This window comes from Diceros bicornis, chromosome 10 (genome assembly GCF_020826845.1).
Source record: "Diceros bicornis minor isolate mBicDic1 chromosome 10, mDicBic1.mat.cur, whole genome shotgun sequence".
In the NCBI taxonomy this organism is placed as follows: domain Eukaryota; kingdom Metazoa; phylum Chordata; class Mammalia; order Perissodactyla; family Rhinocerotidae; genus Diceros; species Diceros bicornis.
In genome coordinates, this window is record NC_080749.1 from 41,997,149 (window position 1) to 42,012,228 (window position 15,080).

At 38.9% G+C, this 15,080-nt stretch overlaps 1 protein-coding gene across 16 annotated transcripts in view; it reads right to left on the reverse strand.

Annotated features, from left to right (window-relative positions):
• BAZ2B (bromodomain adjacent to zinc finger domain 2B) overlaps window positions 1-15,080 on the reverse strand; it is a 383,461-nt gene that overhangs the window by 21,934 nt on the left and 346,447 nt on the right. The window lies entirely within an intron of this gene.

The following is a 15,080-nucleotide window of genomic DNA, read 5'->3' on the forward strand; positions in this document are numbered from 1 at the left end:
GATCAATACATATTCATACCAGAAGTACAGAAGAGCATCTGTTTGCCTACACCTTCAACAAAACTGAATACTAACAATATTTTTTGTCTTTGCCAATATCTAGGAGGTGAAAATCTAAATTCTATTTTTTTCTCATCACTAATAAGGCTGACTATCTTTTCATAGGTTTATTGGTATTTCTCCTTTGTGAACTTCTGGCTCATACTTTTGATCAATGTTTTAAAAATAATTTATAAGAACTCATGAAAATATAAATCCACTACTTTATTCAATTTGAAAAGTAATACACATTCAAGGTAAAATATTCAGTAATGAGAGGTATGTTAACCCTTTCGGCTCTACTCCCTCGTCCTTATTTCCTCTGTTCAGAGGTAATGATGATTACTCAACCATGTCAATACATCCTTCTGGAAATCTTTTTTTTTTTTTTTTTTTTTGTGAGGAAGATCAGCCCTGAGCTAACATCCGTGCTAATCCTCCTCTTTTCGCTGAGGAAGACCGGCTCTGAGCTAACATCTATTGCCAATCCTCCTCCTTTTTTTTTTCCCCCAAAGCCCCAGTAAATAGTTGCATGTCATAGCTGCACATCCTTTTAGTTGCTGTATGTGGGACGTGGCCTCAGCATGGCCGGAGAAGCAGCGCGTCAGTGTGCGCCTGGAATCCAACCCGGGCCGCCAGCAGCGGAGCATGTGCACTTAACCACTAAGCCATGGGGCCGGCCCCCTTCTGGAAATCTTATATGCATATATGTAACTAGCATTTTGTATTATCACATAAATGGGATACTAATATTCCCTTTTCTGCAACTTAGAATAAAATCCAAACTTCTAAGCAAGGCCTACAACACTGGACGATCTGGTTCCTGAAAACCTCTACAACCTCTGGCTACTCTTGTCCTTGCTAACCTTGCTCTTCCTTTCTCCCTTTTTTCAGCTTCTCAAACATGCTAAGTTCTTCCCTTTGCACTTGCTGTTTCCTCTGCCTGGGACACTGTTTTGTTGACTGGCTCCTTATCCTTCACGTCTCAGATTAAGTGTCATTTCCTCACAGAAGTGTTCTCTGATCATTATCTAAAAGCAGAGTCCCCATCCCATTCACCTTAGAATATCATTTTATATATCTGCTTTGCAGAATTTATCATTATACACAATAACCTGTTTATTTGTTTATTTTCTATTCCATCCCCCACCCACACACTAGAATGTAAATCAACAAACTTTACCTAAAAGCAGAGCAATGTCTATCTTGTTTATTATGGGATCCCAAATGCCTAATATGGTGGCTGCTATAAAATAGCACCTCAATAAATATTTCTTGAATGATGAAATAAAAGGGTAAATTTAATATTTTCACTATATACCTGACAGCTTTCTATGGCAAAACATATAACTGTACTTCACTTTTTTCAATCAGCTACATAATTTCTATTATATAGATATATCATAATTTATTTAACCAATTCTCTGTTAATGTTTGAAATAGCTCTCAAATGTTCTCTTGAAATTAATTTCTAGCCCAAATTAAAATCCTATACCTCAGACTTATGCTTCTGGCCAATATGGAATAACAGGGACTAGATTTACCCTCTTGCATGAAACAACTAAAAAGCAGACAAAATATATGAAACAACAGTTTGCAAGAAACTGGACATCAGGTAACAAAGACAGAAAACAAATGTGGTAAGCCCTATGACTGCCCCAGTTTATTGCCTTGGCGTAGTGTCCAGGCTACAGCACAGGGAGGAGGAATCCAGGCAGAGTCTGGCAGACTCCCTGAGATGAGGAGATGGAACTGAGAGTTCAAGGGAGACCAAAGTGGCCAGAGTGCTCAGGAAAGACTACTAGAGAAGAGAGACTGCGTGGAGAGAGAACTCCAGAGATCTACAGAGGGACCCCTCGAGTATGCAGCTGGGTAATGATCAGTGCATATGTGTGAGGAATCTACCTGAGACGAGGGAAAGAACTACCTAAAAGGATTAGAGGTGACAGTGCCAGGTGCTCCCACAGGCTGGGAATTGTACCTGTTCTTATCAATCAGACTGGGAAACCTCAAGATTCACAGGCACTAGGTAAAGTACTCAGAAGGATCTTGCTTTAGTAGTTAGGGGATAATTAGACCTAGACTAAGCACTGTTCTAGTCCTGCCTAACAAATTTTAAAAGCAAGACCTGAAAGGATCAAACTTCTCCCAAGTAATTTAACTGTGTTTCAATTAAAGCTCAAAAATATTTACAAATATTTCAAAGGATTCAAAAATATCCAGTACTCAACATTGTAAAATTCACAATGTCTGGCATCCAATCAAAATTAGAAAGCATGCAAAGATGCAGAAAAACATGACACTAATTAGAAAAATTAAACAATGAAAATTGATCCCAAACTGACAAGATAGTAGAATTAACAGACGAGGACATTAAATTTGAAAAAATAATGGCTGACCAAATTTGATGAAAACTATAAACCAATAGCCAAGAAACTCAACAAATTCCAAGCAAAAGAAACATGAAGATAACTATACCAAGACATATCATAATCAAATTGCTCAAAATCAATGATAGAGAAAATCTTAAAAGCAATCAGAAAAAAGTCTTATGCCTCATATGATCTTTATGCATTTCTGCTCATTTGTCCTGAGAAGACCACCCTACTTCATCATCTCCAATTAGGCACATGTGAAAAGAGTCACAAATATTCTCTTCATATACCTGGGCTCACAAATTTCCTTAACTTTATACAAGTTATTGGCTAGTAACGAAGTACTAGTATTGTTTGATTTAATCTGAGAACTATTATCTCAAAAACCACTGTCATATATCCAAAAACAAATAGACCAACCAAATAACCAATTTTTACTGATTTGAGACTCATAGATAACTTCCCATTTGTATCTAATAAAGTAGATTGAGCTGATGATACATTTTAATAGCCTATTCATGGTTGTCTTTAACTTTTATATTCAAATTGCTTAATTATAAATAGCTAAACCTCTAATTAACATGTAAAATTATTTTTAAAAATTTAAAAATCTATATAAGATGTTTAGTATAAAGAGATTCTTTAATTTTAAATAGTTTTCTGTCTCCTATTTCACACAATCCCCTGTTCTTTCCAGCCCTTACTTCTTTGACATGTGTATTAATAAACATCTTCAAAACAGACTAAAGAAGAGGAGACAAGTAGGAGATGAAAGTGGGAGTGGATCACCTGATTAATTTCCCTGCTAGTAGGAGCAAGTGCATAATGACAAACAACCTACCATTTCCCAATTAAAACAAATCTTAATAATAGCAAGTTTGGTATTGGAAAGAGACTGTGTCTTCCTGAGTTTTATCAGAAGCACTCCGAACCCTCTCAGTTCACCTAAGAGTCGTCACTGGACCCTAGGGGTCCACCACTCCCAGTTTAAGGGAAAATTTTTTCCTTTGGCTCTCCTTAGTTGGGCTGAAGCAGGCTAAAACTTTCAAATAGATTTTACTAAACTCCAACTGAAACACAGATAGAGAAGGCAAGAAATGTAAAAACACTGGCATTTAGAGTACAGGTCTCTGTTCAGTGGCTTCCTCCCAGGCTCAAAGGCCCTTACCCATTCAGTATAGCATAACCTCAGGAGTACTTTGATAGCTACTCCACTCTCCTCATGTCGATAGTGCCACCACAACCCAGCTCCCAGGAGACATCTTGCTATTACTGTGGAGAAGACTAAAGGAAGAGATTCTTATCATGTCCATGATAAGATGGAAAGGTCTTATCTTGTCCATCTAGGATTGTTCCTTCCCAGTCTGATGCAGGAATTTTAAAAAAGATGACTGATACTATAATACCCTCAACCTTCAGGTAAGATTCTCCCACATATCCATGACAGGAATTATGTTTTATACTTACAGACCTAATGCTGTAACCATATCCTAATACAAAATGGAAGGGTAAAAATCATATCACAGTATATACATACAATGAACAATAAACTTGTTTCATTTTCCTTACAATACTGAATAAATTATCTACAACCTAACATACCCCAAATGGTTAAAACACACAAAAAAAGATAATGAATTAAAGGGGAACAAATCCCTGGCTTTAACTGAGTGGCCATGGTGGCTTTTTTCCTTCCCACTTTCCTGAGGGCCTACAGAAGGACAGCAGAGCCTTTAGCCAGCTTATGTCAACACTGTTCTCCAGGTCCTTGGTATGTAGACTTGGACTCTTGGTATGCGTACCCCCTAGCACTGTTCCTAGACCTGAGGGTCCCTTGATATGTTTTCTGTTACTTAGAGAAACTAAGTGCTTTTTACCCTTTCTCACACTAACCCATAAATACAGAGCAAAGTGTGGGGTATACTGTTATGTCTCTTGGAGTGCTCTAGTCACACATCCAAGTCCTGGGGAACCGATATGGGAGCTGGGAGATCCTGTGTACTGTTACTTGTCTGTTTATAAGTTGTCTTCACTAATACACTTTGCTGCTATTAGCACTACATGTGTCCTTGTGGTTTTTGTGACCATGTATCTTGTACAACAGTTGGTGTCCAACAAAGTCCTGATGTCACAGATTTCTAGAAGAGAAGTAACCAGGGGTGGAAGAATTTCTCCTTGGGGTCAGTGGTAATTCACTTGGTGGAGTTAGGATGGTCTCAGTAGCTATGCCCAAGGATGGCAGAAGTCCTAAAGTGGTACACTAAAGAGTGACTACTGGTGATAAGGTGGCTTGAAATTCAGTTCTGTGCCTCCACCTTACCAGCTTAGAGATTTCCATGAGTCCTAAGGGGAAGGGTAAACTACAAAGGGTCATGGCAACCCCTTTAGAAGGGAAAGTGGGGCAAAATCCCATTATCCCTCTGTTATAACATATGAAGCAACTGGCCTCTGTGGATGTGAAGCCAGTTATTGTGAGGACTGTTCTATAGGACACCAGCAGAAAGAAATCCACCAGTATGCAGAGTAAGAGCTAGGTTCTCAAGAGGTCGACTACCATAAGAACTTGGAAGGATCCTTAGAGACTTGGCTTGCTTATTTGCACGATGAAGGGACCACAGTGGTATTAAATGAAGGTGAGTAGGGGGAAGCACATGTCTCTGTTACAGAATGAGCAGTCCGGGTTGATTAATACTGCTAGGACAGGCATTGCCACTCCATTTCCAAACTAGATGGTTGGTAGCATCGGTAAAATATATCCCCGCTGGGGTGATTTTCTAGGAGACTCTGGAATGTGAACTGGACTAGATCCACAAAGGATGTAGCTGCTCTGAGACACTGGCTGTGTTAGCATGATTATAAGAAAACCAAGGGCTTGAGAGGGGAAGGCCTGACAACATGCTCTTGGTGCAGAGAATGTTGGATGATTGAATCAGAGCAGGTCCACTTAAGTGGACAATGGCTTTGACTTTATTCCTTCATCTGGGAGGCATTGTTAGAAATGAAACGGTTCTTTTAGGTCATACAAGCCACATCTGAGGGGAGGAAATGAAAAGAGAGATCCTAATAAGTGGCAGAGGTTTCTGCACAAAATAAAAAGAAAAAAGGAACAAAGGAAGGATAAGATAGACAGACTAGACTTCTGTAGAGGCTCCCTCCCAACAATAAACGTGGTATTGCTCATTAACAGAAGGATTGATAAAACAGAAGTCTAGAGTGAGGGAGTGTGGTCCTATTCGAAAACTTAAAAGACTCACTGAGACTGTGGAGAAGAGACCTGTGAGATGACACACAGACTATCACACAGCTCATAGGCTTGAAGAGTTGTCAGGAGACGGGGAGTCACCAGAAGATTAGGTGGAAAAGGTCACTGGGGAAGAATCTCCCTCAGAGATCCCTCAAACTATCTGGTAAGATCTCAAGGCCTCTAGCTTCTTTAGAAAAGGACTCAGAGAATAGAATGGAGGGACACACCCTATAATATCTTTTGAAATGGGATCATGGGTGGGAATACTCACAGTCATCAGCTCTACTTTATGAGTCTGATTTAACTCTCGGAGCCAGGCTTCTTTGTTCTCTGATCTGGGCTCTTTCAAACTTAAGGAAGACTAGGGCTGGGCTGAGTCCTCAGGTCCCCCTCCAAAGGTTTACTAACCATACTCCTCAGTTCATTATGCTGGAAAGGAGAAGAGCCTCAAACATTTATGGGCTTGCCAGAAATAAGGGACCAAGTATCTATCGATGGGGTTGGGATTCGGTGTTACCTATGGCTGAAAGACCAGAATTACAATCACTGCAAAGGCTTTTGGACCTTTTGCGTGAACTCCAGTTGTTCCTTTATCAGATTGCATACTGGCATGGAAGTACTGGGGTACTTAAGTTCTGCACAAGCATGTCCACATATCAGCTGGACATATTTATTGTGACCTCTACTGGTAGCTTCTACAACTGTTGGCCAGGTGTGTTGCCAAAACCCCTCTGTATTTACAAGGCCTCCCAAGGTTGTACAACAGTGTTGCATACCTGGAGGAGAAAGAGATTGTATTTCTTAAAGAAGAATAGATTCAGGTAGGGGTACTGAGCAACAGCATTTCACAATTTAACAACCCTGTTTGACACTAGTACTACAAGCATCTCTGACTGAAGTCTCTGGCAAAGAGACTCTGATGGCATTTGTCAGCTTTTGGGTATCTGAGTTCTGCTAGCCACTGAATGGTATACACCTTTTCTGGATATGGAATTACTGTGCCTCTTGCATGTGCAGACAACATACAAACTATTAGGACTGAAACATATTTGTTATATATTGGGGTTTCCAGAAATGATACAATCAAACAATTGGAATTCCTTTCACAGCTGCTGCCATTCAACAATGGGCTTGCCAACATATTGGGTGACTGATCCATGCTCCTTCTTATCTATAGGCGTATAGAATGCTGGAATAGCATTCTAAAAGATAGCTGCACCAACCCCTTTAACAATGACTTCTGTAAGACTGTCTGGTCCGGCTGCCCTCTACTGTTTATACTTTGAACACTGCTTATACATCATAAAGGTCTCTCCATTTTGGTAAAGTTCCTTGGCATCCTGGAGTTGAAGAATCTACTTAGCATGCTGGGATGCTGAGTTTTTACACCTCAATATTCCTCTCCTTTTTTGGTACCTATCATGATTTCAACAGATGGCTGGGAAGTTTGTGTTGTTCATATTACAGATGAATGGATAGATACAAATGTCCACATTCTCCTGCTTTCTAGATGACATTTGCTAGCTGCAACCTCAGGAGGGGCAATTTTGGTTTTCTCTTTACTTCAAACAGTTCTAAATTTTTGTTGTACACTCACTCTACAAGCAGGAGATTTTGCTGCAGTCCTTACACCCATACAGTGTATTCCATCTGGAGGACATCTTTGGTGGGAAGATGATAACTTCTGGTCTCATGTGGAACTTACTGTTCCAGAAAAAAAAGACAGACCATATGGCTCACCCCTGAAGATAATGATGGATTTTGCTTGGATATGAATATCCTGATCACAGAAGGTAAGAGGGTGGTTGAAGCGTGAATAATTCTCTCTTCAACTTTCCTACAGATATGAACAAATTGTACTGAATAACCCTCTGCAGCTATCCCACGCAATGACACTCACTTCAAAGCTATCACGATGTTGGATTTGTTATTCTCAACCTATTTAACTGTGGGGGACCTTCAGGGGCACCCCTCAAACAACACCATGGGAATTACTCTTCCTTCCTTACTGCCCTGGCCATCCATAATCCTGTCCTTACTGGTTCTACTGTGTAAAACTCTGTCTCCTCAGGGCACAGTGACACTCTTTTCTTGCCATCTCAGCTCCCACTGATCCATTTCCCACATCAGGGGCACCTAGTAGCACTTTTTTTCCATTTCAGACCTGCAGTTGAATCCAACTAACAGCACACTGGCAGTGTGCTAACCCCGGGGAAGCACAAATGCCACGTGGATACAAAATGTAGCATTGAACCAGACTGGTTAACACTCTCCGTAATCCAATGGAACTTGTTTTCTTACGTGAAAGGCAGGCCCTTCCTGCCTCCTACTTGGACATAACACCGTCTACACACTTGGGGAACTACGAGACCCTTTATAACGACTCAAACTGGATGGTTAGCTCAGTTGGTTAGAGCATGGTGCTAACAGTAACTCAAAATCTAAAAGGCACTGGAGACTTTCTCAGCTGTGGTCTCCAGTGCCAGCATCAGAGCCTACCTGCAGGTGTCTGGGATACAGGCTTTCATTAGTTTGGACGAGGTCTCTTTCCTTGAATAGGCACCTATGAAGCTGAGGGTATGACCCACAATCAGCCCCTGAGGGACACTGTCATTGAGAAGGCTTGGGATCTTATTGCTGAACAAATATTATATAAATGCTTAGCTTTGGACTATTTGTTAGATAGTCCAGGGGATGGCTCAAGGGAGCTCTATGTCTCCCAATGTTGCGGTATATTATTTGTTTTGGAATTTCTCTGGCTATCTGATGTCTCCTTCAGAAGGCACCATTTAAAATCCAACTGGTAACTGTTCCAGATGGGAAAGCCTACATCTAGTGAGCTACCAAGGGTACGGGGTGGATGAAGCTGAATAAACCCTCAGTTTTAGCTAGATGGCTATGGGGGCTCTCCTCCTTCCCTCCCTGAGACTCATTAGCAAACCAGCTTAGTCGCCGAGCTGGTTTGCAGAGGGACAGCATGGCCTGTAGCTGACGTTGGCACTGTTCCCGGGGCCCTCAGTACGTGGACCCTGGCCCTTTGTATTCACACTCCCTAGTGCAATTCCCAGGTCCAGAGGTCCTTTGATATATACGTTGTTGCTTAGAGAAACAAAGGGTTTTCTACCTTCGCTTGAACTAACCTAAAAATGTAGAGTAGTATGAAGGCAGGCATCTCTCTTGGAGTGCTCTTGTTGTTTGTCCAGCCTGCACCTGGCACACCCCTGGAGAACCACTATGGGGGCTTAGGAGATCCTGTGTGCTTTGTTCCCTCTCTGCTCTTGAGTTACCATGACTGATAAACTTTGTTGTAATTCGCACTGTGTGTTTTGCTTGTGCTGCAGGTTACCTTGCATCTTGCACAACATGAATTTAATTAATATTTTTTCTCTGGAGATAATCCAAGATCTAATATCTTCTCTATGTAATATTATTGATGATAAGAATATTACAGGGATTTTTTAAAAACTTGTGCATTTAAACTTTTAAATAAGTTCTTAAATCTAACTTTATTAAGAACAGATTGTGCTTTTAGAGAACTGTTAAAAAGTGATAAATGAGAGGAGTAGAATAATGCATATTGTTAATGCTGTATTAACTTTCATTATCCATTTATTTCATGGTAGTTTCTACCAGTTGGTACTTATTCATCCTTATCAGCCTTGCCTCTCAGATATAGGACTTGCCTATATTATACCCTTATATGTTCTTGGTCTTTGTCTTCATATATGTTATATCTTTCCAATTAGACTGTGAGCTCTTTGTGCATAGAGACAGGCTAATTGATTCGTTTGTATCTCCACTGTACTTAGTACAAGAAACAATATAGGTGCATATTAAACACTTGATGATTAAAACCATGATTTTTGTTCTATTTTAATTAGCTGTAGATGAAAAGGAATCTACACCTATTATTTATTGTATAACTTCCATAGCACTTAGAATACTATAGCAGATGCACATTCATCAATGAAGTAATAAAAACTTTATGAGAAAATAACCCTTAGGTGAAAAATCATTCCTACTTTCCCCCTGTACTGAGAAAGGACTACCAATAATAGTATAGAGTACAATTAATATTTATATATTGCTTTGTAGCTCTTTTAGATCCATTATTTGATATGATCCTTATAACAACCAAAGAATTTATAGAGAGCCTATTAACGTTCTTTTGTAGAGAGGGAAATCAGGGTCCAGAGAGGTTAAGTGGTAAGACCTGAATGGAAACTGAGGTCTAACAGCTACAAATTCAATCAGTGTTATTTAATCTAAGAGGCCTAAAATTTTTTAAAAAAGTCCCCTGTGGGGGCTGGCCCTGTGGCGCAAGCGGTTAAGTGCGTGTGCTCCGCTGCAGTGGCCAGGGTTCGCCGGTTCAGATCCCGGGCACGCACTGACGCACTGCTTGTCAAGCCATGCTGTGGCAGCATCCCATATAAAGTGGAGGAAGATGGGCATGGATGTTAGCCCAGGGCCAGTCTTCCTCAGCAAAAAGAGGAGGATTGGCAGATGTCAGCTCAGGGCCGATCTTCCTCACACACAAAAAAATAATAACAGAAAAAAAAAATAAATAAAGTCCCCTGTGGAAGAGGAAAGGGATTTAATCAACTTAGTCTAAGGAAATAAGAGGCTATCAGAAAATGGACTATCTCATCTATGAGATTTTTTATACAAACCTCATGGTAACCACTAAACAAATAATCAGAACAGAGACACAAATGATAAATAAAGAGAAAATTAAGAAAACCATCATAGAGAACTATCCAACTGAATTGGTAGTCCAAAACACAGGGATGAGAAACAAAGGAAATGCAGAAGAACCAGAAAATGAGTGATAAAATGACAGCATTAAGCTCTCATACATCAATAATCACTCTAAATGTAAATGGATTGAATTCTCCAAGCAAAAGACACACACAGAGTGGTGGGGGATGGATTAAAAAACAAGACCCAACAATATGCTGCCTGCAGGAAACACATCGCAGCTCTAAAGACAAACACAGGCCTCGAGTGAAGGGATAGAAGACGAGATACTCCAAGCTAATGGACAACGAAAGAAAGCAGGTGCTGCCGTACTTATATCAGACAAAGTAGACTTCAAGATAAAACAGGTAATGAGAGACAAAGAGGGGCAATACATAATCCTAAAAGGGACACTCCACCAAGAAGACATAACACTTATAAATATATATGCACCTAACACAGGAGCACCAAAGTATATAAAGCAACTATTAACAAACCTAAAAGGAGATATTAACAACACACAATAATAGTAGGGGACCTTAATACTCCACTTACATCAATGGACAGATCATCCAGACAAAAAGTCAACAAGGAAATACTGGACTTAAACGAAAAACCAGACCAGATGGACTTAATAGATATATATAGAGCACTCCATCCAAACATAGCAGAATATATGTTCTTCTCAAGTGCACAGGGAACATTCTCAAGGATAGACCATATGTTAGGAAACAAGGCAAGCCTGCATAAATTTAAGAAGATTGAAATCATATCAAGTATCCTTTCAGACCATAATGCTATGAAGCTAGAAATCAACTACAAGAAAAATGTGGGAAAGTGACAAAGATGTGGAGACAAAACAACATGCTACTGAACAACCAATGGATCACTGAAGAAATTAAAGGAGAAATCAAAAAATATCTGGAGACAAATGAAAATGAAAATACACCATACCAACTCACATGGGATGCAGCAAAAGTGGTCCCGAGAGGGAAATTCATAGCAATACAAGCCCACCTTAACAAACAAGAAAAATCCCAAATAAGCAATCTTAAACTGTACTTAATAGAATTAGAAAAAGAAGAACAAACAAAGCCCAAAGTCAGCAGAAGGAGGGAAATAATAAAAATTAGAGCAGAAATAAATGAAATTGAAACCAAAAAAACAGTAGAAAGGATCAATGAAACAAAGAGCTGGTTCTTTGAGAAGATAAACAAAATTGACAAACCCTTAGCCAGACCCACAAAGAAAAAAAGAGAGAAGGCTCAAATAAAAAAATTAGAAATGAAAGAGGAGAAATTACAAGGGATACCATAGAAATACAAAGGATTATAAGAGAATACTATGAAAAACTATATGCCAACAAATTGGACAATCTAGAAGAAATGAATAAATTCTTCAACTCATACCACCTCCCAAAACTGAATCAAGAAGAAATAGAGAATCTGAATAGGCCAATCACAAGTAAAGAGATTGAAACAGTAATAAAAAACCTCCTCCCCCACCAAAAAATTCCAGGACCAGATGGTTTCTCTGGAGAATTCTACCAAACATTCAAAGAAGATTTAATATCTAACTTTCTCAAACCATTCCAAAAAACAGACGAAGATGGAACACTTCCTAACACATTCTACGAGGCCAACATCACCCTGATCCCAAAGCCATACAAGGACAATACAAAGAAGGAAAATTACAGGCCAATATCACTGATGAACATAGATGCAAAAACCCTCAACAAAATATTGGCAAATGGAATACAACAATACATTAAAAAGATCAAACACCACGATCAAATGGGATTTATACCAGGGACACAGGGATGGTGCAACATCCGCAAATCAATCAATGTGATACACCACATTAACAAAATGAGGAAAAACCACATGATCATCTCAATAAACGCAGAAAACACATTTGACAAGATCCAACATCCATTTATGATAAAAACTCTCAATAAAATGGGTATAGAAAGAAAGTAGCTTGACATAATAAAAGCCACATATGACAAAGCCACAGCCAATATCATACCCAATGGAGAAAAACTGAAAGCCATCCCTCTGAGAACAGGAACAAGACAAGGGTGTCCACTCTTGCCACTCTTATTCAACCCAGTACTGGAGGTTTTGGCTAGAGCAATTGGGCAAGAAAAAGGAATAAAAGGAATCCAAATAGGCAATGAAGAAGTGAAACTCTCGCTGTTTGCACACGACATGATTTTATATATAGAAAACCCTTAAGAATCCATCAGAAAACTATTAGAAATAATCAACAACTACAGCAAAGTTGCAGGGTACAAAATCAACTTACAAAAATCAGTCACATTTCTATACTCGAAAACCAAATAACAGAAAGAGAACTGAAGGATATAATCCATTTACAATTGCAATAAAAAGAATAAAATATCTAGGAATAAATGTAACCAAGGAGGTGAAAGACCTATACAATGAAAACTATTAAGACATTAGTGAAAGAAATCAATGATGACATAAAGAAAAGGAAAGATATCCCCATGCACATGGATTGGAAGAATAAAGAGAGTTAAAATGTCCATATTACTTAAAGCAATCTACAGATTAAATGCAATCCCAATCAGAATCCCAATGACATTCTTCATGGAAATAGAACAAAGAATCCTAAAATTTATATGGGGCAACAAAAGACCCTGAATAGCTAAAACAATCCTGAGAAAAAAGAACAAGGCTGGAGGCATCATAATCCCTGACTTCAAAATATACTACGATGTACAACCATGATATACAACTATCTACTGGGGCTTTGGGGGAAAAATAAATAAATAAAAATTAAAAAAAAAATACTACAAAGCTATAGTAATCAAAACAGCATGGCACTGGCAGAAAAACAGATATATGGATCAATGGAACAGAATTCAGAGCCAAGAAATAAAACCACACATCTATAGACAGCTAATCTTTGATAAAGGAGCTAAGAACATACAATGGAGAAAGGAATGTCTCTTCAATAAATGGTGCTGGGAAAACTGGACAGCCACATGCCAAAGAAGGAAAGTAGACCATTATCTTTCACCATACACAAAAATTAACTCAACATGGATTAAAGACTTGAAGGTAAGACATGAAACCATAAAACTCCTAGAAAAAAATATAGGCAGTACACTCTTGGACAACAGTCGTAGAAGGATCTTTTTGATTGCTATATCTACTCAGGCAAGAGAAACAAAAGAAAAAATAAACAAAGGGGACTTCATAAGACTAAAGAGCTTCTGCAAGGCAAAGGAAACCATGAACAAAACGAAAAGACAAACCACCAACTGGGAGAAAATATTTTCAAATCATATATCAGACAAGGGGTTAATTTCCAAAATATATAAAGAACTCATACAACTCAACAACAAAAAAACAAACAACCTGATCAAAAAATGGCCATAGGATATGAATAGACACTCTTCCAAAGAAGATATATGGATGGCCAACAGGCACATGAAAATATGTTCAACATCACTAATCATCAGGGAAACGCAAATCAAAACTATAATGAGTTATCACCTTATACCTATTAGACTGGCTATAATTATCAGGGCCAAAAAACAACAAATGTTGGAGAGGATGTGGAGAAAAAGGGACCCTCATACACTGTCGGTGGGAATGCAAACTGGTATAGCCATTATGGAAAACAGTATGGAGATTTCTCAAAAAACTAAAAATTGAAATACCATATGACCCAGCTATACCACTACTGGGCATTTATCCAAAGAACTTGAAATCAACAATCCAAAGAGACTTATGCACCCCTATGTTCACTGTAGCATTATTCACTATGGACAAGACATGGAAGCAACTCAAGTGTCCATCAACTGATGATTGGATAAAGAAGATATATATATATATACCACACATACACACACAATGGCATACTACTCAACCATAAAAAAAGAAAACCGTCCCATTCACAACAACATGGATGGACCTTAAGGGTATTATGTTAAGCGAAATAAGCCAGACAGAGAAAGACAAACACCATATGATTTCACTCATATGTGGAAGATAAACTAACACATGGACAGAGAGAACAGTTGTGGTGGTTACCACGGGGAAGGGGGTTGGGGGTGGGCATAAGGGGTGAAGGGGGGCATTTATATGGTGACTGACAAATAATAATGTACAAATGAAACTTCACAATGTTATAGACTATTATGACCTCGAAAAAAAAAAAAAGTCCCCTGTAAGCTATTCTTATAAACTCTATAAAGACATTTAATTATAAATAAAATTATTTACTTTCTTTTTTTTTTTTAAAGATTTTATTTATTTATTTTTTCTCCCCAAAGCCCCAGTAGATAGTTGTATGTCACAGCTGCACATCCTTCCAGTTGCTGTATGTGGGACGCGGCCCCAGCATGGCCGGAGAAGTGGTGCGCGCCCAGGATCCGAACCCGGGCTGCCAGCAGCGGAGCGCGTGCACTTCACTGCTAAGCCACGGGGCCGGCCCTTACTTTCTTAATTAAAGTACTTTCACTGTGCCTATGGTGTGTAAAGTACTATGCTTGACACTATGGAGAATAAAAAGTTGTACATACAAGGATTTTAAAATTTAAATAATATACATAAATAGTATGTATATCAGTGTGCCAAGATAATGGTGTAATTATTTGGTTTTCTAGGTGTTCACAGATAGCAAATATTACTTTCACTTAAATAAGCTGAGGA